The sequence below is a fragment of the Cajanus cajan genome, chromosome 2 (genome assembly GCF_000230855.2).
Source record: "Cajanus cajan strain Asha chromosome 2, NIPB_CcT2T_4, whole genome shotgun sequence".
In the NCBI taxonomy this organism is placed as follows: domain Eukaryota; kingdom Viridiplantae; phylum Streptophyta; class Magnoliopsida; order Fabales; family Fabaceae; genus Cajanus; species Cajanus cajan.
The window spans coordinates 49,092,479-49,116,459 of record NC_138518.1 but is presented as its reverse complement, the minus strand read 5'-3'; the positions used below and the strand labels follow the sequence as shown (position 1 = coordinate 49,116,459).

Sequence of the window (23,981 nt, the reverse complement as noted above, 5' to 3'; positions counted from 1 at the left end):
CCGCATTAACGTCGGTATTTTTTCGACGTAAAAAGCTCAAACTAACCGACGTGGAAAACTTCTTTTGTACTAGTGAATGCACTCAACAACCTTGCTAGAGGAGTTTCCTATAATAATAATATCATCTATATACAAGAGTGTGTATAGAATAAGGTCACTACTTCTGAGAATGAATAAAGAAGAGTCAAATTTTGAATTAACAATTCCATAATCGCATAGAAACTTACGCAAGGTTTGCAACCAAGCCTTTAGAGCTTGCTTGAGATCATAGATTGAATTTCTAAGACAACAAACATGATGAGGCTTCTCAAAATGAATGAAGCTATGAGCTTGTTTCATATAGACCTTTTCACTTAAGGAACCATCAAGAAGGCATTATTCACATCCAATTGGCGAAGTGGCTAGTTGTGTTGTTCTGTTAAGGAAAGAACTATTCTAATTGTTATTGATTTAAAAATAGGGCTAAACGTTTGAGTGTAATCCAACCTTGGTCACTGATGAAATCCCTTGGCTACTAATCTAGCCTTGTACCTATCAATGTCACCATTAGCTTTCTGCTTAATCTTATAGACCCATTTAAAACCTATGAGGTTTGCATTTTGAGGTTGAGGTACCAAGCCCCATGTTCCATGTTGGATTAAAGCATCAAATTCCTTACTCCACTACTAGAAAAATTAATATTTGTGACGAATTTTTGTGACGGAAAAAACATCGTCACTAATAGTGACGAATTTTGTGAGGGAATTTTTATTTTTGACAGACTACCATTTATTGAAGTTTGTGACGGATTTTGTGACGGATTAAATTTTGTCTCTAAAAAATCCGTCACTGAATAAAAAAAATAAAATTAGTGACGGATTTTGTGATGGGTTAAATTTTGTCTCTAAAAAATCCATCACAAAATCCGTCACTAAATAAAAAAATAAAATTAGTGACGAATTTTGTGACGGATTTTTTAGAGACAAAATTTAATCCGTCACAAAATCCGTTACTAATTTTATTTTTTTTATTCAGTGACGGATTTTTTAGAGACAAAATTTAATCCGTCACAAAATCCGTCACTGAATAAAAAAATAAAATTAGTGACGAATTTTTTAGAGACAAAATTTAATACGTCACAAAATCCGTCACTGAATAAAAAAATAAAATTAGTGACGGATTTTGTGACAGATTAAGTTCCTCTATAAATATTCTCTCACAAAAATGCCTCATAATACTATAATAAATAAGTCAGTAACGGATTTTGCAACGGAATTTTTGTCAACATTTATGAGGAATTATTGATCCCTATCAAAATAATAAATTTTATTTATGAAATTTTTATATGTAAGAATTATGCAGAATTAAAGAATATATGTTAAATTGTTTTTTAAAATTATGACAAATTAATCCATCGAAAAATTTATATTTTTGATGGAAAAAAATTTGTAAGAAAAGTTATATTACCGATGCAATATGTCCGACAAATTTATATTTGTCAAAAATGTAAAAACTTTTTACGAAAATTAACAATCATATAAAAATAAAGGTCCACAAAATTATATATATATATATATATATATGATGAGGGTTATAATAATACCGGTATAACTTTTACTAAGTATTACACTGCTCAATAACTTTATATTAAATGAGAATCTTATAAATCCAATCGTTAAATTGAAAATTCTTAACTCTTAAATCATATGTACAAAATTTTATCATAATCCAAGATGATTTGATACTTCATTCTTATAAAACAAAATTAATGTAATATATACATTTCAATAAGTCATGGTGTGTGTTAAATTTTATCGATCCAATTGTTAAATTAAAAGTTATTAAATTTTACTAATAATTAATTTAGAAAAAAATAATTAGCTTTGGAATAAATTATTTGCTAATTAACAATATAATTGAAACAATAATTATTTTAAATTATTTAACTAAAATCTTATTGACAATTTACTATATGATCTTAATATTTTTGTATAACTAATATCTGGTTTTAAATTTGATGTGAAAATATTATGATATAATTTGATAAGATTTTAAGTTTGTATTTTATTAATGGTTGAAAATTAGTAAATAAAACAAGGATAAATACATTTTTTGAATTTTATATCTTTGATTTAAGATAAATAAATATATTAAATTATTTAATATTTTATTTAAAATGTTAAAATTTAATTTATAAGTATGTAATAAATAAATATTTATAATTTTATAAATTATATTATCATTATAAATTATAAAAATAAATAATTTAAATTATAATTTTAAATAAAATTAAGTAGATTGTTAATTATAAAATTAAGTATATAAAAATAAAGATTAATTAAATATATTATTATTATTATTCGTAATATAATTATTATATATTATTATATTTTTATAATAATCTAACAGTTGAATTTACAAAATTTACATTTAATATAAAGTTATTAAGCAGTGTGTAATACTTAGTAAAAGTTACACTGATATTAGTATAATCATCCTCTCTCTCAGAGAGAGAGAGAGATAGAGAGAGAGTGGAGGAATCAAATAATTTATGAAATAACTCTTGGTAAAGTAATTCCGCTCAATAACTCATGGTGTGTGTTGAATTTCATCGATTCAATTGTTAAATTAAAAGTTGTTAAATTTCACTAATAATTAATATATAAAAAATTAATTAGCTTTGGAATTAATTATTTGCTAATTAAAAATATAATTGAAATAATAATTATTTTAAATTATTTAACTAAAATCTTATTGACAATTTACTATATGATCTTAATATTTTTGTATAACTGATATCTGGTGTAACACCCCGAATTTTCTACTAATACAATGTTGAATATTATTATTTTTATATAGTTATTTTTGTTAATTAAAGGGGTTTTTATAAAAGATTGTAAGGGTTTTTAATAATTTAAATTAATTGGGAAAGTTTTTGTAAAATTCTATTTTTTTTTACGCCGGAACAGGCTGTTCCAAAATTGGAACGGGCCGTTCCAAAAGAAGAAAATAAGTTGTTTTTGAAGAAGTAGAATGGGCCGTTCCAAATTTGTAAAAGGCCCATTTTTGTGTTTCCTAGAACGGGCCGTTCCCAAAGGGAAACGGGCCGTTCCGAATTTCATAAAACGCCTAAAAAGTTAAGTTAGAAACGGGCCGTTCTGCTTATGGTCAATCAGTGGTAACACGAACCCCAGAACGGGTCGTTCTAATTTTAGAACGGGTCATTCTGCCTTTTGGAAACGGGCCATTCCGATTTTGGAACGGGTCGTTCCAGTTGAGAAATTTACGCATATTCGAAGGATCCGGAACAGGCCGTTCCGAAATCAGTACGGGCCGTTCCGGGTGCACCAGGATGCCTATAAATAGGGGCATAGGGGGGGTGAAAATTTTATACTGAGTGAGAAAGTGAAATCTTAGAGAGAGGAAGAGAGAGAGAGGGAGAGAGAGAGAGAGAAAGAAAGAAAGAAAGAGAAAGAAAGAGAGGGGAAGAAAAAGAGGGAATCCAGAGGAGGAGGCCCTGCACAAGTTTCAACTTCGCTTATCCAGGTAAGGGGGGAGTGAGAAACCTCGCTCAGGGGTGTGGGGATAATTGTTAGATAGTTTGATTGTCGGATTGGCCCCCAATCCCTTGCCGTTGTTCTGTTTTATTTTCTATTTGCTCTGCTCTGTTTCTTGTTGGAAATAATAAATGATTATGTAACCCCAATCCCTTGTTGTTGTTCTGTCTGATTTTCTATTTGCTCTACTTTATTTCTTGTTGGAAATAATAAATGATTATGTCAATAATGTTAAAAATGAATAAGTTTTAATATGAATAAGAATTCCATTTGTGAATTCCTATGCGGACCTTATGAGGAGTATTGATGACATGACCTTGTAAAATATGGACAAATGACATGAGACCTAAGAATGGACTATTGAGACAAGTTATGATTATGAGAATATGAAAAATAATGACATGATGTACTAAATAAAATTATGTAATCAGTTAAATGTTGAGTCAATGAGATTATGTATGTATGACATGCATCATATGTATATATTACTCCAGGTGTGCCGCTGAGGCCGCATACCCACGATGTAACATGCTAATAAGGTGTACCTTATGGTCACCCACGATGTAACATGCTAACAAGGTGTACCTTTATGGTCACCCACGATGTAACATGCTAACAAGGTGTACCTTAGGGTCACCAACGATGTAACATGCTAACAAGGTATACCTTAGGGTCACTGCGACACCCTCTACCCCACATACCATAACACAAATAAAAAAAATTGAATAACAATTTTTTTTTCATAATTGAAATACCAAACATGTTTAAATAGAAGGTATCACATCCATAACTTAAACAGTAGCTTAATCATCGGAAATTACATAGAAATAATATAAGGTCTTCCTAAATAAGTTTATAAAAACATTCTAATCTAATTTTATCTATGCCTCGGTGTCACATGTCCTATTAGAGCAAATCCCAACATAGAAGCCTAAGCTTCATCACCAACATCCTCAGTCTCATGCTGATAATTACCTGTAAGACATTCAAGAAAAAACAACACAAGAAAAGGGAGTGAGAAACATCTCACTCTGGCTCACAGTGTAGAAATATACGCCGGATAGCCAAACACAAACAAAACAGGTATAACATAGATAAATTAATAAAATCATCACATCTCACTCATCCAAGACATCAATTTTTCATATAAAATTAAAATGCACATGTATGGACACAGACTACATTTTATCATGCATGTGGCGCCAGTAACATATCACATGGCATATTGCCGCTAGCAATACACGAAGAGTAGTCTAGGAGTACATGCCAAGTCACACCCTCTGCGCACTCTCACTAGAAGGACATACTACCAGAGTCTCGTCGGGATAGCTAAGCCGCGCAAGATACATCCCATGCACACAATGGGCGAGACTAGGACTTACAAACCGAGTTATCCCCAAGGACTAATCCCCAAAGCTTTTACACTAGGGGGCCTTCTCTGGCGGTGTATTCCATATCGTACCCTTAAAAACATTTATGCACATGATGCATGTCAATCAAGACTCTATGCATTCTCATATCACATTATTATCATCACATCTCATCATCACATTTCATCATCATATTTCATCATCATCATATTTTATCATCATCATATTTCATCATCATATTCACATTACCACGTTATCACATTATCACATTATATTCACAATTCTCACAGAGCACTTTAATCCATATTAAAACTCATCTATTTGTGAAATTAAATACATATTTACACTCTGTAAACATTAAGGAACAAAACAGAAAACTCAAAAGGTAAAACAGAAAACATTTAAGATTTGCCTATTTCTCATAGGGTTCCCACAGGAACCCACAGAGCACTCTAATTCATATGAAAACATATTCATTTTCAAAATTAACCACATCCTCATGCATCACATCCAACAAGGAACACAACAAAGCAATCATAAGGCAAAACAGAAAACATTCATATTTTACCCGTTTTCTCATAGGGTTTCCCGTAGGAACCCATATAAATCTCAAATCATACAATTACAATTTTAAAACTGAAATTAATCATTCATTCAAGCAATTTATACAATTAATTACATACAAGAGGAACAATAGATGAAACATATACAATTGGGGAAACCCCTCATACATGAGCAGACAACAAATACAACAAACACAGGATTGGGGGCCAATCTCACTACCCAACATATATTCCCACACCCAAAGCGAGGTTTCTTACTCCCCTCATACCTGGATGAGCAGAAGACAAATGGTCTTGGTGTGATCTAAGATTGTTCTTGAGTACTCTTCCTTAGAGCTCTTTGTTTCTCCTATTTTTTTCCCTAACCTTTCAGAACGCAAATAAGGCAGATAGGGTTAACACTACCGGACTCCTTTCTTAAAATTAATCCATTGGACTGGGTCAACCCAACCCATTTTCCTTCTCTTCTAACCCACTTCTCTTTTTCCTCAAAATAATTAAATAAAATAAATACATGTATATTATAAAATATTTTTCCTCTACAATAATAATATATTTCTGACCCAAAATATAATAATATAATTTCAATAACAAAATATCATATAAAATCAACCTTCTCTTAAAACATATAAATATTTATTTAAAAATGCTAATAAAAATACTTATTTAATACGTACAAAATAATTATCCAAAAAAATAATTATTTAAAACGTATAAAATAATATTCCTGTATAATTATTAAAATAATTATGATCAAATACCATCTAATAATAATAATAATAATAATAATAATATTAATAATAATAACCTTTTTGAAAACTGGGGTGTTACAGTCACCAGTGATGTAACCAGGTGTACCTTAGGGTCACCAGTGATGATATGTGAAACTTCCTTATGGCGCCACATGCATGCATTTATGAGTCGAGTCCATGACATCATAGCATGATAAATGAGTACATATGTGATATTGATTATTTATGTGTATTTTTTACATGTGATTTATATTTGTTGTGTGTGTGCTATCTAACCTTTATTTCTTCACCTAAAACTGAGTGAGATGTTTCTCATTCCCTTGTTGTTTTTGTATATGTTTAAATTATGTTGCAGGTGATCAGCATCATGAAGATGTTGGTAATGAGGCTTAAGGCTTCAGTTGGGCATGCTCTGATAGGATGTGACATCGGGCATAGCTAGGCTTATTTTTGATGTTATTATTTTAAAAAGCTTTAATTTTCTCTTCTTTTGTAATTTTGAACGTTCTTGAAAAAAGACCAAAATGTACATTTTTGTTATATTATTTTTATTACATGAATTGAAAGTTATAAATTAATTCCTAACTAGGAGGCACTGCCACCTTTCCTGAAATTAGTCTATATTTTCTTTTATATGATTTCTTGAATTTTAATACTTACATGTCGACTTGTTATGATTTATGAGTTACGAATGTGAATCTTCTACCTTATGGTATTTGAGACAATTATTTTATCCATGAAAGATGTTAACTATGAAAGATTTTTATTTACTCAAAAAGGAAAAAGAAACAATATTTTGTGTATTAATGTTGGGGTAGAGGGTGTCACATTTAGTGGTATCAGAGCAGGTCGATCTAATCGACCGTGAGTTATGTACTTATCATGATTCTGTTGTGTACTTTGACAGTGTTTTGTTTGTTGTATACTTTGTAATGCTTTGCTATGATGATGATGATGATGATGATAATGTTCTCCTTATGCTGATATTGTAGAGTTTGATATTGTTAAGTTATTTGGTAATTAGAGGAATGATAGTCATGATAGTGTTAGCTAATACCATTATGACCGCTCTTCTTCATTCTTATGATTGCTTATTTGTTTGATACTTCTTGTGTGACACCCTCTATCCCAACATGTACATTGTAATAAATCTTTTCAGTTACAGTAAAAGGGTTCACATAAGAAACTTCAACAACTACACTAATTGAAATATCAAACATAAAACACAAGATTCTTTACAAATTGTTTTCAAAATAATATTACAGTACCAAATTCACATAAATATTTCATCCTAAAAATCCTTTGCCCCGATGTCACAATATCAGAGTATTTCCCAAAATAAAACAGTTGGCATTCTAGATGCCACTCGTAGCCGGATCTTCTCCACCTAAAATATCCACAATTTATACGGTGAGAAAAGAAGATATCTATATGCAAAGTACATCCAAACACACCATGTTAAAATCTCATCATATTTCTTTATTTAATAAATTATTTACGATCATGTATCATAGTTTATCAATTCATCATAATCCACTTAGATTTTATAATTAACAAAATCATTTATACCTTTTCTCATTCACATCATTAAAACAATTATTTCACTATTCATAACTCATGTCAATCTCAACATCATCAATAATTCATGCCAATCTCAACAATTAACACTATGTCAAGACCTCGCCACATCTGACACAAGTGATACGGGTTAATTGCCTCACTCAACCCACACCAGACCAGGGTCATGCCCTCCCTGTAGCATCACTTACCCAGGGGCCATGCCATCCCTAATCATTTGGTGTGAGGAAACACAATCACATTACAATCAATACAATCTCTTGCAATTAACCCTATGCCAGGGCTGCCATAAACGACATAAATGGTGGTGTTAACTGTCTTACTCATCCCACACCATGCTAGGGTCACGCCCTCCTTGTAGCACCACTTACCCAGGGGCCGTGCCGTCCCTAGTCATCGATGTGAGACACCACAATCACAATCAAAATCACATTCATACATCCTTTCATCTTATAACTCAAATTCATATCACGTACGCAATTCCATATCACATAGATAACAGATAAGCTCAATATAATAGGGTTTACATACCCCTCAAGCAATTCACATCAATATCATTAATTCTTAACAAGTAATATAACAATAACTTTCATTAATATAATAATCAATAGAATAATTAATATAAACAGTAAAACCCCTCATTATTCCAAAATCTAGCTCACCGCATTTTCCTTACAATTCATTCTTCTTCACAGATCATCATTCCTACACTTAGGCATATTTATAAACCTCAACACAGATAATTTTAATAGAACCAATAATTCTCCAAATCAAATAATTGTAAAATCAATCATAATCCTAAGGAATTCTTCCTCTACCCAATTCCCTCATGTACTATACATGTAAATAATCCCCTTTTCCCCCGTACCTGGATAAATAGGAACTCAGGCAGAACCTCCTCCTCTTTTTCTTAAACCGGACCGTAACTAGAGTAGAACCTCCTCTATCTTCCTCCTCCTTTCTCTCCTTAGGCAGAACCTCCTCTACTGGATTCTTCTTCTTCTCTCTCCCCTTTTCCTTCCCCTCCTCTCTCTCTTTCTCCCTTTCTCTCTCTTCTTTCTCTCTCTAGGACCTCTTCTCCAAGTTATGAATTTCCAAATACCCTAGGGCCCTATTTATAGAAATTTTGAAGTTACTATGCACTATGCACTATTCATTAAAATAATATTATAAGTTACTATGCACTATTCATTAAAATATTAAAATTAATTAAAAAATTGAAACTTGCTTCCCTCGTGGTTTCCTTAGCAGCCATTTACTATTCACGTATACGTATACGTGAATAGTAAAATACGTATATGTAAATAGTAAAAATACGTATATATAAATAGTAAAATACGTATACGTAAATAGTAAAAATACGTATACATAAATAGTAAAATACGTATACGTAAATAGTAAAATACGTATAAAAATATGATAATCCTTCTAATAATCCCAATACATAAGAATAAAATTTTTGGGATGTTACATTACTCCCCTCCTTTTAGAAATTTCGTCCTCGAAATTTTTGCAATGATAAACTCTTCGCTTCTTACTTCTAATTCTTATGCAACCTCATTACCTTACTTATACAACTCTATCAATTTCATCAAATGATTTCTAAGGGTAAGACAAATAACCTTGACAAGCCTATCCATATAAACAAAATCAATCTCTTAAGTGTCTCAGACAAATCTATCACTAAAGTCTTATCCATTCACCATTTTACTTCCAACATGGAGCGTCCAAGTGCTACAAAATTCTTAAAGACTTATAGTATGCTAATCACAAGTATACAATTGCTTCACTCCTCTCTTCATCATAGGTCATAATACTTCCGCTGCGCTACTCTGATACATCGTAGTAGTTCTTAAATGAATGCTAAGAGTACTATTACGTCCTTTTTCTAAGATCATCTTTCTTAATTCAAGGTTACTAAGCACCCAAATTTACTCTTTGCACTTCAAAACAATGTCGATTTCTATTTAAAAATGGTTATCTATACTTCTACCAATCTTCTCCATTAGATTCCCTAATAAAAGATCTGACTCCTAGGCTTCTCTGATCTCACCCATTAATTCACTAATCACTTTCAACATAATCAATTCAATGCCCCTAAGGATAATCTCACACATCAAGCATAAGTCTCTAAATTCTTCAATCAAATCCAATCCTTAAATAATCAAAAAAATATTATATCAGTGATCATCATAATCAAAGCATCTGTCACAATATTGATATTACTTCTATAATCATCTATAAAGATCAAACACCTAAGCATGTTAACTAGATACACATATCAAATCACTAATTTTACTATTCCATCTACAACCAAGTCAAACCTCTATCCATCACCTTATTCTATATCCTCATATCTTGTTACCAATATGAATCAACTAATTGTATTTCTCCAATTTCTCTCAATGATCCACTTGTTATTCGAGTCATACCTAATTTTTCACCACTAGGAGTAATCTCACAAGTCAGACTTAAATTCTTAAAAAGATCCATCTTTCTAATCATAAGGAAAATATAAAGGTTTTCTAATCAAAACATCAATTACCACAATGGCTTTGGCCAAATAACTAATAAGATCAAAATCTTATTTCTTAAGAAGTTTCTAACTATCTCTTTTGGTCAATAGATATTTAAAACTGAATACCTCAAGCTTAGAATCATATAGGTAATGTCTCCAATTCAAGGTCATGGGTAAGGTAATTCCTCTCATGAATTCTCAATTTTCTAGAAGTATAAGCTATTATTTGATCCATTTTGCATTCACATTCTATCCAAACCTACCTTAGGAACATAAATATATACCACAAAAGACTTTCTAAAATCTAGTAGTATTAACATTAGTCAATCTTGCCTTAAGAGTTGGAACTACTCTCATACCTACTATCCCACATAAAGACAATACCCCTCTTAGTAATATAGTTAAGGGCAATGCTATCTTAAAAATTCCTTTAATAAATCTCCAATAATAATAAACTAATATCATAAAACTCTTATCTTCACTAACTGGATTAGATATCTCCCCACTTAAACACAACTTCTACAAGAGTCATATCCATGTTTACCTCAACTGGAATTTATAGGGACAAGAAAACTTATCTCATACAATAAAAATAAATTAATCAATTAAACAAGCAATCACTCAATCAATAAAAATAAGATAAAATAAAATAATAATACTTTGATAACTCAACATACATCCGTCTTGAATATATCTCCACCCTTAACTACAATATGATCATATCATACCCTAAGATCACTTTTACTAACCACACTACATTCACCAATTGATCCCTAAGGTCATCTATCCACATATCAACCTACCTGCATATTAAATCATATTCGAATACCTACTTTAAACCTTCATATATATCATCCATATGAACAACCTTTACCACATAGCATCATACAACCTTAAACAACCTCTTAATCCATATGATAACGCACCGAAATATTTTAACAAAGTCAATTCTTATCCTTGCATTGCCTACTAACCCAAAAACATTATTATACATCCTAACTTCTCTTTTAAACAACTACCAAAGAAAACAACACATCCCACGTGATCTCAACCTATCACCAAAGAAAGCTAAGTGATTAAACTACAACTCTTATGAAGACATCAGAATTTAAAAGGATCATCTTCTTAGCTAAAAATTCAAAAATCACCACAGATATATTAAATGCTTACAACTAGACCTTTGCTCATCAAAGTAACTATAACGGGAGTGCAAACATCCCCTACACACTAATGCATCAACATCTAAGCCACAAAATACCTCAATCCTTCCAAACTTACTTCTTACCACCTCAAATTTAAATCAAATTTTCTCACCACAAATTTAAACCAAACGATTCACATATTCGTATAAAAAAAACTTAGAAAATATGCGGCTATCAAATTCTAGAAATCATCAATTCTTCAATTTCTCCTTAAAAAAAATACCAAAACCCCATTTCTCGACATATGTCATCCTTGAATTCAATCACTACAACTATAGCTTTCAAAAATTTCACTAATCGTAAACTCTTAGTACACTTAAAATAAATCTATGTCTTATTCAAATCTAAGGCCTCAATAATTCCTATAATATTAGCACAGTATCTCGTCTATTATTCACACATATGCTTTCAACATAAGCGATATCACTAAACCACTACCTCTTACGTAAGCAAGAAATATCAACAAATAAGCGATTATCAAAGAAGCAATCAAAAATAGCATTCATCAAAATCTATCATACAAATCCTGAGAACACATTGCACACAAATAACAACATAATCAATCATCACATTAGCACATCAATCAACTCATCACATTATTAATCTACCAAACAAGCATAGTAGACTCATAACTCACGGCCGATTGGATCGGCCTGCTCTGATACCACTAAATGTGACACCCTCTATCCCAACATGTACATTGTAATAAATCTTTTCAGTTACAGTAAAAGGGTTCACATAAGAAACTTCAACAACTACACTAATTGAAATATCAAACATAAAACACAAGATTCTTTACAAATTGTTTTCAAAATAATATTACAGTACCAAATTCACATAAATATTTCATCCTAAAAATCCTTTGCCCCGATGTCACAATATCAGAGTATTTCCCAAAATAAAACAGTTGGCATTCTAGATGCCACTCGTAGCCGGATCTTCTCCACCTAAAATATCCACAATTTATACGGTGAGAAAAGAAGATATCTATATGCAAAGTACATCCAAACACACCATGTTAAAATCTCATCATATTTCTTTATTTAATAAATTATTTACGATCATGTATCATAGTTTATCAATTCATCATAATCCACTTAGATTTTATAATTAACAAAATCATTTATACCTTTTCTCATTCACATCATTAAAACAATTATTTCACTATTCATAACTCATGTCAATCTCAACATCATCAATAATTCATGCCAATCTCAACAATTAACACTATGTCAAGACCTCGCCACATCTGACACAAGTGATACGGGTTAATTGCCTCACTCAACCCACACCAGACCAGGGTCATGCCCTCCCTGTAGCATCACTTACCCAGGGGCCATGCCATCCCTAATCATTTGGTGTGAGGAAACACAATCACATTACAATCAATACAATCTCTTGCAATTAACCCTATGCCAGGGCTGCCATAAACGACATAAATGGTGGTGTTAACTGTCTTACTCATCCCACACCATGCTAGGGTCACGCCCTCCTTGTAGCACCACTTACCCAGGGGCCGTGCCGTCCCTAGTCATCGATGTGAGACACCACAATCACAATCAAAATCACATTCATACATCCTTTCATCTTATAACTCAAATTCATATCACGTACGCAATTCCATATCACATAGATAACAGATAAGCTCAATATAATAGGGTTTACATACCCCTCAAGCAATTCACATCAATATCATTAATTCTTAACAAGTAATATAACAATAACTTTCATTAATATAATAATCAATAGAATAATTAATATAAACAGTAAAACCCCTCATTATTCCAAAATCTAGCTCACCGCATTTTCCTTACAATTCATTCTTCTTCACAGATCATCATTCCTACACTTAGGCATATTTATAAACCTCAACACAGATAATTTTAATAGAACCAATAATTCTCCAAATCAAATAATTGTAAAATCAATCATAATCCTAAGGAATTCTTCCTCTACCCAATTCCCTCATGTACTATACATGTAAATAATCCCCTTTTCCCCCGTACCTGGATAAATAGGAACTCAGGCAGAACCTCCTCCTCTTTTTCTTAAACCGGACCGTAACTAGAGTAGAACCTCCTCTATCTTCCTCCTCCTTTCTCTCCTTAGGCAGAACCTCCTCTACTGGATTCTTCTTCTTCTCTCTCCCCTTTTCCTTCCCCTCCTCTCTCTCTTTCTCCCTTTCTCTCTCTTCTTTCTCTCTCTAGGACCTCTTCTCCAAGTTATGAATTTCCAAATACCCTAGGGCCCTATTTATAGAAATTTTGAAGTTACTATGCACTATGCACTATTCATTAAAATAATATTATAAGTTACTATGCACTATTCATTAAAATATTAAAATTAATTAAAAAATTGAAACTTGCTTCCCTCGTGGTTTCCTTAGCAGCCATTTACTATTCACGTATACGTATACGTGAATAGTAAAATACGTATATGTAAATAGTAAAAATACGTATATATAAATAGTAAAATACGTATACGTAAATAGTAAAAATACGTATACATAAATAGTAAAATACGTATACGTAAATAGTAAAATACGTATAAAAATATGATAATCCTTCTAATAATCCCAATACATAAGAATAAAATTTTTGGGATGTTACATTACTCCCCTCCTTTTAGAAATTTCGTCCTCGAAATTTTTGCAATGATAAACTCTTCGCTTCTTACTTCTAATTCTTATGCAACCTCATTACCTTACTTATACAACTCTATCAATTTCATCAAATGATTTCTAAGGGTAAGACAAATAACCTTGACAAGCCTATCCATATAAACAAAATCAATCTCTTAAGTGTCTCAGACAAATCTATCACTAAAGTCTTATCCATTCACCATTTTACTTCCAACATGGAGCGTCCAAGTGCTACAAAATTCTTAAAGACTTATAGTATGCTAATCACAAGTATACAATTGCTTCACTCCTCTCTTCATCATAGGTCATAATACTTCCGCTGCGCTACTCTGATACATCGTAGTAGTTCTTAAATGAATGCTAAGAGTACTATTACGTCCTTTTTCTAAGATCATCTTTCTTAATTCAAGGTTACTAAGCACCCAAATTTACTCTTTGCACTTCAAAACAATGTCGATTTCTATTTAAAAATGGTTATCTATACTTCTACCAATCTTCTCCATTAGATTCCCTAATAAAAGATCTGACTCCTAGGCTTCTCTGATCTCACCCATTAATTCACTAATCACTTTCAACATAATCAATTCAATGCCCCTAAGGATAATCTCACACATCAAGCATAAGTCTCTAAATTCTTCAATCAAATCCAATCCTTAAATAATCAAAAAAATATTATATCAGTGATCATCATAATCAAAGCATCTGTCACAATATTGATATTACTTCTATAATCATCTATAAAGATCAAACACCTAAGCATGTTAACTAGATACACATATCAAATCACTAATTTTACTATTCCATCTACAACCAAGTCAAACCTCTATCCATCACCTTATTCTATATCCTCATATCTTGTTACCAATATGAATCAACTAATTGTATTTCTCCAATTTCTCTCAATGATCCACTTGTTATTCGAGTCATACCTAATTTTTCACCACTAGGAGTAATCTCACAAGTCAGACTTAAATTCTTAAAAAGATCCATCTTTCTAATCATAAGGAAAATATAAAGGTTTTCTAATCAAAACATCAATTACCACAATGGCTTTGGCCAAATAACTAATAAGATCAAAATCTTATTTCTTAAGAAGTTTCTAACTATCTCTTTTGGTCAATAGATATTTAAAACTGAATACCTCAAGCTTAGAATCATATAGGTAATGTCTCCAATTCAAGGTCATGGGTAAGGTAATTCCTCTCATGAATTCTCAATTTTCTAGAAGTATAAGCTATTATTTGATCCATTTTGCATTCACATTCTATCCAAACCTACCTTAGGAACATAAATATATACCACAAAAGACTTTCTAAAATCTAGTAGTATTAACATTAGTCAATCTTGCCTTAAGAGTTGGAACTACTCTCATACCTACTATCCCACATAAAGACAATACCCCTCTTAGTAATATAGTTAAGGGCAATGCTATCTTAAAAATTCCTTTAATAAATCTCCAATAATAATAAACTAATATCATAAAACTCTTATCTTCACTAACTGGATTAGATATCTCCCCACTTAAACACAACTTCTACAAGAGTCATATCCATGTTTACCTCAACTGGAATTTATAGGGACAAGAAAACTTATCTCATACAATAAAAATAAATTAATCAATTAAACAAGCAATCACTCAATCAATAAAAATAAGATAAAATAAAATAATAATACTTTGATAACTCAACATACATCCGTCTTGAATATATCTCCACCCTTAACTACAATATGATCATATCATACCCTAAGATCACTTTTACTAACCACACTACATTCACCAATTGATCCCTAAGGTCATCTATCCACATATCAACCTACCTGCATATTAAATCATATTCGAATACCTACTTTAAACCTTCATATATATCATCCATATGAACAACCTTTACCACATAGCATCATACAACCTTAAACAACCTCTTAATCCATATGATAACGCACCGAAATATTTTAACAAAGTCAATTCTTATCCTTGCATTGCCTACTAACCCAAAAACATTATTATACATCCTAACTTCTCTTTTAAACAACTACCAAAGAAAACAACACATCCCACGTGATCTCAACCTATCACCAAAGAAAGCTAAGTGATTAAACTACAACTCTTATGAAGACATCAGAATTTAAAAGGATCATCTTCTTAGCTAAAAATTCAAAAATCACCACAGATATATTAAATGCTTACAACTAGACCTTTGCTCATCAAAGTAACTATAACGGGAGTGCAAACATCCCCTACACACTAATGCATCAACATCTAAGCCACAAAATACCTCAATCCTTCCAAACTTACTTCTTACCACCTCAAATTTAAATCAAATTTTCTCACCACAAATTTAAACCAAACGATTCACATATTCGTATAAAAAAAACTTAGAAAATATGCGGCTATCAAATTCTAGAAATCATCAATTCTTCAATTTCTCCTTAAAAAAAATACCAAAACCCCATTTCTCGACATATGTCATCCTTGAATTCAATCGCTACAACTATAGCTTTCAAAAATTTCACTAATCGTAAACTCTTAGTACACTTAAAATAAATCTATGTCTTATTCAAATCTAAGGCCTCAATAATTCCTATAATATTAGCACAGTATCTCGTCTATTATTCACACATATGCTTTCAACATAAGCGATATCACTAAACCACTACCTCTTACGTAAGCAAGAAATATCAACAAATAAGCGATTATCAAAGAAGCAATCAAAAATAGCATTCATCAAAATCTATCATACAAATCCTGAGAACACATTGCACACAAATAGTAAAATACGTATAAAAATATGATAATCCTTCTAATAATCCCAATACATAAGAATAAAATTTTTGGGATGTTACATCTTGCTTATGTAAGAAGTAGTGGCTGAGTGATATCGCTTGTGTTGCAAGCATATGTGCGAGTAGTAGACGAGATATTGTGCTAATATTGTAGGGACTATTGAGGCCTTAGATTTAGGTAAGACATTGTTAAGGATTAGGATTATAATCTTAGTTGTTATCTGGGTAAATCTAAAGTAGTGGTTGATGCTTTGAGTAGGAAACATCTATATTCATCTTTCTTTATGGTTAAAGCGATGAATCTTTTGGCTCAAATTAGGAATTTAAGTTTGACTTGTGAAATTACTCCTAGTAGTGGGAAACTAGGTATGACTCGAGTAACGAGTAGATTGTTGAAGGGTATTGGATAAGCATAATTAGTCGATTCATATTGGTGGCAAGGCATGAGGCTATAGGACAAGGTAGTGAATAAGAGTTTGCTTGGGGTATAAATGAAGTGGTAAGACTTGAAGACCGAGGATAAGTACATAGTGAACTTACACTTAGGTGTCTAATCCTTGGAGAGGGTTATAAAAGTAAATATAGTGACAAATGCCCTGAGTAGGATGAGCATTCATCTATCATTTTTGATGATATAAGGGTTAGATTCGATTGAGGATGTTAGAGACTTAAGCGTAATATGTAAACTCACCCTTAGGAACATTGAATTGAATATGTTAAAAGGACTAATAGATTAATGGATGAGATTAGAGGACCCAGGAGTTAGATCCTTTCTTAGTGACCCAAGTGAAAAGATTGGTAGAGATATAAATAGCCTTTTACAAGTGGAAGTTGACGGTGTTTTAGGGTTCAATGATAAAATCTATGTGCCTAGTAAACCCAAATTAAGGAAGATGATCTTAGGGAAAGGACATAAGAGTACTCTTAGCATTCATTTAGGAGTTACTAAAATGTATCAGAGTGGCGCAGCGGAAGCGTGATGGTTTAAGGTGAAAAGAGAAGTAGAGGGGGTTAGAGTTCCTTAAGAATTATGATTTTCAATTGAATTATCACCCGATAGGCTAATGTTGTAACTGACGCTTTAAGTAGAAAATCTTTGAGAATGTCTTCTTTGATGATTAGGGAATTGCATATGATTGAGGAGTTTAGGGATATGAGTTTAGGGTGTGAGTTGACCTCTAAGAGTATTAAGTTGGGAGTTTTGAGAGTGATTAATAGCTTGATAGATGAGATTAAAGAAGGTCAGAAGGTAGATCCTTTCTTATTAAGTCAAGTAGAGAAGTTGAATCAAAGTGTGGAGAGTGAGTTTAAATTTGAAGTGGATGGAGTTTTGAGATTTAAGGATAGGTTGTGCATTCCTAGTGTGCCAGAGCTTAAGAGAGCAATCCTAAAAGAAGGTCATAAGAGTAACCTTAGTATCCATCCAGGAGCCACTAAGATATACCAAGACCTTAAAAAGATGTTTTGGTGGCCTAAGATGAAGAAGGAAGTGGAGGAATTTGTGTATGCTTGCTTAGTATATTAGAAAACTAAGGCAGAACACCAAAAACTTTCAGATTTATTGCAACCTTTAGATGTCCTAATTTGAAAATAAGATTCTGTATCTATGGACTTAGTGGTAGTTATGTATGATATTCTTAAGAAATTTGATCTTATGGATAGACTTATCGAGTTTGCGCACCTTGTACTTATTAACATTAGACATTTCTTGGAAAGATTGATAGAGTTGTACATCAATAAGGTAGTGAGTGTTACATGGGAATTAGGAAGAAAGATGCGAGAAGCTTATCCATTTCTGTTTTCAGGTAAATTTCGGGGACGAAATTTCTAAAAGGAGGGGAGAATTGTAACACCCCGAATTTTCTACTAATACAATGTTGAATATTATTATTTTTATATATATATTTTTGTTAATTAAAGGGGTTTTTATAAAAGATTGTAAGGGTTTTTAATAATTTAAATTAATTGGGAAAGTTTTTGCAAAATTCTATTTTTTTTTACGCTGGAACGGGTTGTTCCAAAATTGGAACGGGCTGTTCCAAAAGTGGAACGGGCCGTTCCAAATTTGTAAAAGGCCAATTTTTGTGTTTCCCAGAACAGGCCGTTCCCAAAGGGAAACGGGCCGTTCCGGATTTCATAAAATGCCTAAAAAGTTAAGTTACAAACGGGTCGTTCTGCTTATGGTCAATCAGTGGTAACACGAACCCTAGAACGGGTCGTTCTAATTTTAGAATGGGTCGTTCTGCTTTTTGGAAACGGGCCGTTTCGATTTTGGAACGGGCCGTTCCAGTTGAGAAATTTACGCATATTCGAAGGATCCGGAACGGGTCGTTCCGAAATCAGTACGAGTCGTTCCGGGTGCGCCAGGATGCCTATAAATAGGTGCATAGGGGGGGTGAAAATTTTATACTGAGTGAGAAAGTGAAATCTTAGAGAGAGGAAGAGAGAGAGAGAGAGAGAGAGAGAGAGAGAGAGAGAGAGAAAGAAAGAGAGAGGGGAAGAAAAAGAGGGAATCCAGAGGAGGAGGCCCTGCCCAAGTTTCAACTCCGCTTATCCAGGTAAGGGGGGAGTGAGAAACCTCGCTCAGGGGTGTGGGGATAATTGTTAGATAGTTTGATTGTCGGATTGGCCCCCAATCCCTTGCCGTTGTTCTATTTTATTTTCTATTTTCTCTGCTCTGTTTCTTGTTGGAAATAATAAATGATTATGTAACCCCAATCCCTTGCTGTTGTTCTATCTGATTTTCTATTTGCTCTACTTTATTTCTTGTTGGAAATAATAAATGATTATGTCAATAACGTTAAAAATAAATAAGTTTTAATATGAATAAGAATGCCCTTTGTGAATTCCTATGCGGACCTTATGAGGAGTATTGATGACATGACCTTGTGAAATATGGACAAATGACATGAGACCTAAGAATGGACTATTGAGACAAGTTATGATTATGAGAATATGAAAAATAATGACATGATGTACTAAATAAAATTATGTAATCAGTTAAATGTTGAGTCAATGAGATTATGTATGTATGACATGCATCATATGTATATATTACTCCAGGTGTGCCGCTGAGGCCGCAAACCCACGATGTAACATGCTAATAAGGTGTACCTTATGGTCACCCACGATGTAACATGCTGACAAGGTGTACCTTTATGGTCACCCACGATGTAACATGCTAACAAGGTGTACCTTAGGGTCACGAATGATGTAACATGCTAACAAGGTGTACCTTAGGGTCACTAGTGATGTAACCAGGTGTACCTTAGGGTCACCAGTGATGATATGTGAAACTTCCTTATGGCACCACATGCATGCATTTATGAGTCGAGTCCATGACATCATAGCATGATAAATGAGTACATATGTGATATTGATTATTTATGTGTATTGTTTACATGTGATTTATATTTGTTGTGTGTGTGCTATCTAACCTTTATTTCTTCACCTAAAACTGAGTGAGATGTTTCTCACTCCCTTGTTGTTTTTGTATATGTTTAAATTATGTTGCAGGTGATCAGCATCATGAAGATGTTGGTAATGAGGCTTAAGGCTTCAGTTGGGCATGCTCTGATAGGATGTGACATTGGGCATAGCTAGGCTTATTTTTGATGTTATTTTTTTAAAAAGCTTTAATTTTCTCTTCTTTTGTAATTTTGAACGTTCTTGAGAAAAGACCAAAATGTACATTTTTGTTATATTATTTTTATTACATGAATTGAAAGTTATAAATTAATTCCTAACTAGGAGGCACTGCCACCTTTCCTGGAATTAGTCTATATTTTCTTTTATATGATTTCTTGAATTTTAATACTTACATGTCAACTTGTTATGATTTATGAGTTACGAATGTGAATCTTCTACCTTATGGTATTTGAGACAATTATTTTATCCATGAAAGATGTTAACTATGAAAGATTTTTATTTACTCAAAAAGGAAAAAGAAACAATATTTTTTGTATTAATGTTGGGGTAGAGGGTGTCACATCTGGTTTTAAATTTGATGTGAAAATATTATATGAGACAATTAAATAAGATTTTAAGTTTGTATTTTATTAATGGTTGATAATTAGTAAATAAAACAAGGATAAATACATTTTTTGAATTTTATATCTTTGATTTAAGATAAATAAATATATGAAATTATTTAATGATTTATTTAAAATGTTAAAATTTAATGTATAAGTATGTAATAAATAAATATCTATAATTTTATAAATTATATTATCATTATAAATTATAAAAATAAATAATTTTGATTATAATTTTAAATAGAATTAAGTAGATTGTTAATTATAAAATTAAGTATATATAAATAGAGATTAATTAAATATATTATTGTTATTATTATTCATAATTAATTATTGTATATTATTATATTTTTATAATAATCTAACGGTTGAATTTACAAAATTCACATTTAATATAAAGTTATTAAGTTGTGTGTAATACTTAGTAAAAGTTGCACCGGTATTAGTATTGTAACGACCCGCCATAGTCTCTACACTTAGTGGAATCGCACTACTGCTAGTGAAACTAAGAGAAATATTAAGCTGGATAACTCATACATACATGTACAATTAAAAAATGAAAATAACTAAGTTTCTAGTTATAAAATAAAACGCCATATATGTTGATGGAGGACCATCCTTGAGACATTATATAGGGCCTATCACAAGGTCCATGGCTAGGAGAGTAGAGGAAGATGAAGAACACACCACACCAAAAGCCATGATCATCATGTGTGTGGATTTTGGGCCCTCTCCTTAGCTTGTTGCTTTCCTTTCCTATTTTGCCCTTGTATTTTGGGGTACATTAGCTATTAGGATTTTATTGTGTATTTTTATTTAGCCTTTGTATTATGGGCAAAAATAGGCTTAGGATTTATTTAGGGACTTCACCTTGATTAGTAAGGTCAAAAGTCCATTTCTTTCATTTTCTAGGACTAAGGGTACTTTAGTCTTTTTGGAGAGATGAGAGCCATTTCATTTGGGCTGCATCTAGGGTTCATTTAGGGTGCATTTGGGCTTGAAACTTTTGGCCAAATGCTCCCAAGAAACCCTAGGATGCTCTCCTCTCTCTATAAGTACTCTAGTCCCTCCACCTTGTACCCACTTTGGAATATATGCATTTTGAGTGAGCCTTTGTGCCTCAAAATCCTTCCTTAGTCTCTTAGGGTCCTCATGCCCAACCTCCTCTCCTCTCTACCCTAAAGAGAGTTTGAGTTTCCCTTGAGTGGCCTCCACCAACCCTTGGTGGAGAGAGCTAGCCAAGAGCACCAAAAACACCTTCCACCTTCCCACCTCCATTTTCGTCCACCTTCACCTCCACCCTTCAATATTGTTTTTCCACCACCCTTGAGGAACATCTAGCCATCATACTTCTTCCTAGACCATGGAGAAAGAGGGAGCTCCTCCTTGGAAGCCAAAGAACACACCATGGAAGGAAGGAGCCCATCATGTGGTATCAAGAGCCATGGTTGTCTTCAAGGGTGACTTGTTTCCTTCTCTTGTATCTTTAAAATTTTTCCTTGTCATGTCTATGTCTTCTTACATGTCTTGATGTTATCTTTGATGTCTTCTCAAATATTGCTTGAAATATTGTGTTCTTGTTGAGTGGTTCATTACTTGTTCATGAGCCTCCTTGTTCTCCTTTAGGATTCTCTTAAAATAGGTTCTTTTGTGCTTTTTTCTATTTTGTCTTGGCTGGACATTTTTGTTACAAGAACATGATGAACATGTTGAACACTACATGAACTCTATTTTGATCTTTTCTCATCCAAGTTTTGTCAAAGTTATGTTTCCCTCTCTTTTTCTTTCTCCTTAAAATTCAAAATCTATGCATGACACACCTTGGTTTGTATGAAACATGAAAAATGATGCATGACACCTATTTCCTTGTGGCTAGTTGAACCATATATGTCCATCTTAGAAGTCAATCTTGCATGATAATTAGTCCTTAACATGCTCCAAGATTTGTTGAGTTTCTATGTGTAACTTGTATCTTGCACATTTATGGTTAGCCACTCTTGCATGCCACCATCACCCCTTGTCTTGTTGTCCATTTTGTGTCAACCAAGTGATTTGTAAGTCTGAAAAATTTCTGAACACACTGCAAAAATATGCACCTAACAAGAGGACAAAGAACCAAATACACTTCACCCAAAACATGCCATTTTTATGCTACTAGTCCTTTTTGTCTCTTTCATTTTTTGTGCAACCTTGTAAACCACCACAAGTGTAAAAACCAAGCAACATAACAAGTAAAAAGAGAGTCAAAATCTGACCCTATGTGCTGCCCAAAAAATCTGAAGTGAAATTTGAAAACAAAAGAGAAAAGAAAAGAAAAAAAAAATTAAAAGGAATTGTTGTTAGACTTGTGGACTTGGACCATTATACCCTTGCACATTTGGACTTGGACTTGGACTAATTTTGGACCCTATTTGGCTGGACTTGGACAAATACCTTGGCTGGACTTGGGAGGATGGACATGAAATTATAAAGACAAGAAACACTAAACACTTAATTCTACTCTAGAGCCATTCTAAGATTTCCTTTGAGTGCTTGCCTTTTAAATGTGCCTTAATTTTTGCTTATCTTTCTTGGAATTCTTTGTGTTTTGTCTCATCAATATTCCCTTTGAGTTTAGCCTTTCTAATTGAGCATTTTTAGTTTTCATTTCCTTGGCCTCCTTCTTGCTCTTGGTTGGTATACTAGGTGTAGATAAAGTACACTTCAATTTTCCCTTACAACTTTGGGGAGATTGAGGGGGAGGAGTTGTTCGTGTAGCCCAAAGAACTTTGGAAGGATTACTAAAAGTCTTGGAGTGTAGACACCTTGGGAGAGGACTAACCAAGTTTTCTCATTGTGAAGGAACCACCATTGGAGGCTTGAAGACTTTAATTTCTTGTTTTCTCTTTTATGCCTTTTTCTTTCCCTTTCTTGTTGTTTTTGTTGGGCCACTTGTGTATTGGTCCCTATTCATTTGTTGGGTTGTAATTGGCCTTTTAACTAATTAATTTTTGTAATAATTTCATT

General features: G+C 32.5%; 2 long non-coding RNA genes across 2 annotated transcripts; both read right to left on the bottom strand.

Moving 5' to 3' along the window:
• Nucleotides 1–7,435: 7,435 nt before the first annotated feature.
• Nucleotides 7,436–11,777, bottom strand: LOC145954324 (uncharacterized). The gene is made up of 2 exons (XR_014431526.1): nt 8,668–11,777; nt 7,436–7,608 (listed from the first exon to the last, which is right to left on the bottom strand). It is a non-coding gene; the product is annotated as an uncharacterized LOC145954324 (long non-coding RNA).
• A 516-nt stretch (nt 11,778–12,293) lies between these two features.
• LOC145954323 (uncharacterized) lies at nt 12,294–17,350 on the bottom strand. Its single transcript, XR_014431525.1, has 2 exons — nt 13,526–17,350; nt 12,294–12,466 (listed from the first exon to the last, which is right to left on the bottom strand). It is a non-coding gene; the product is annotated as an uncharacterized LOC145954323 (long non-coding RNA).
• Between the last annotated feature and the right edge of the window lie 6,631 nt (nt 17,351–23,981).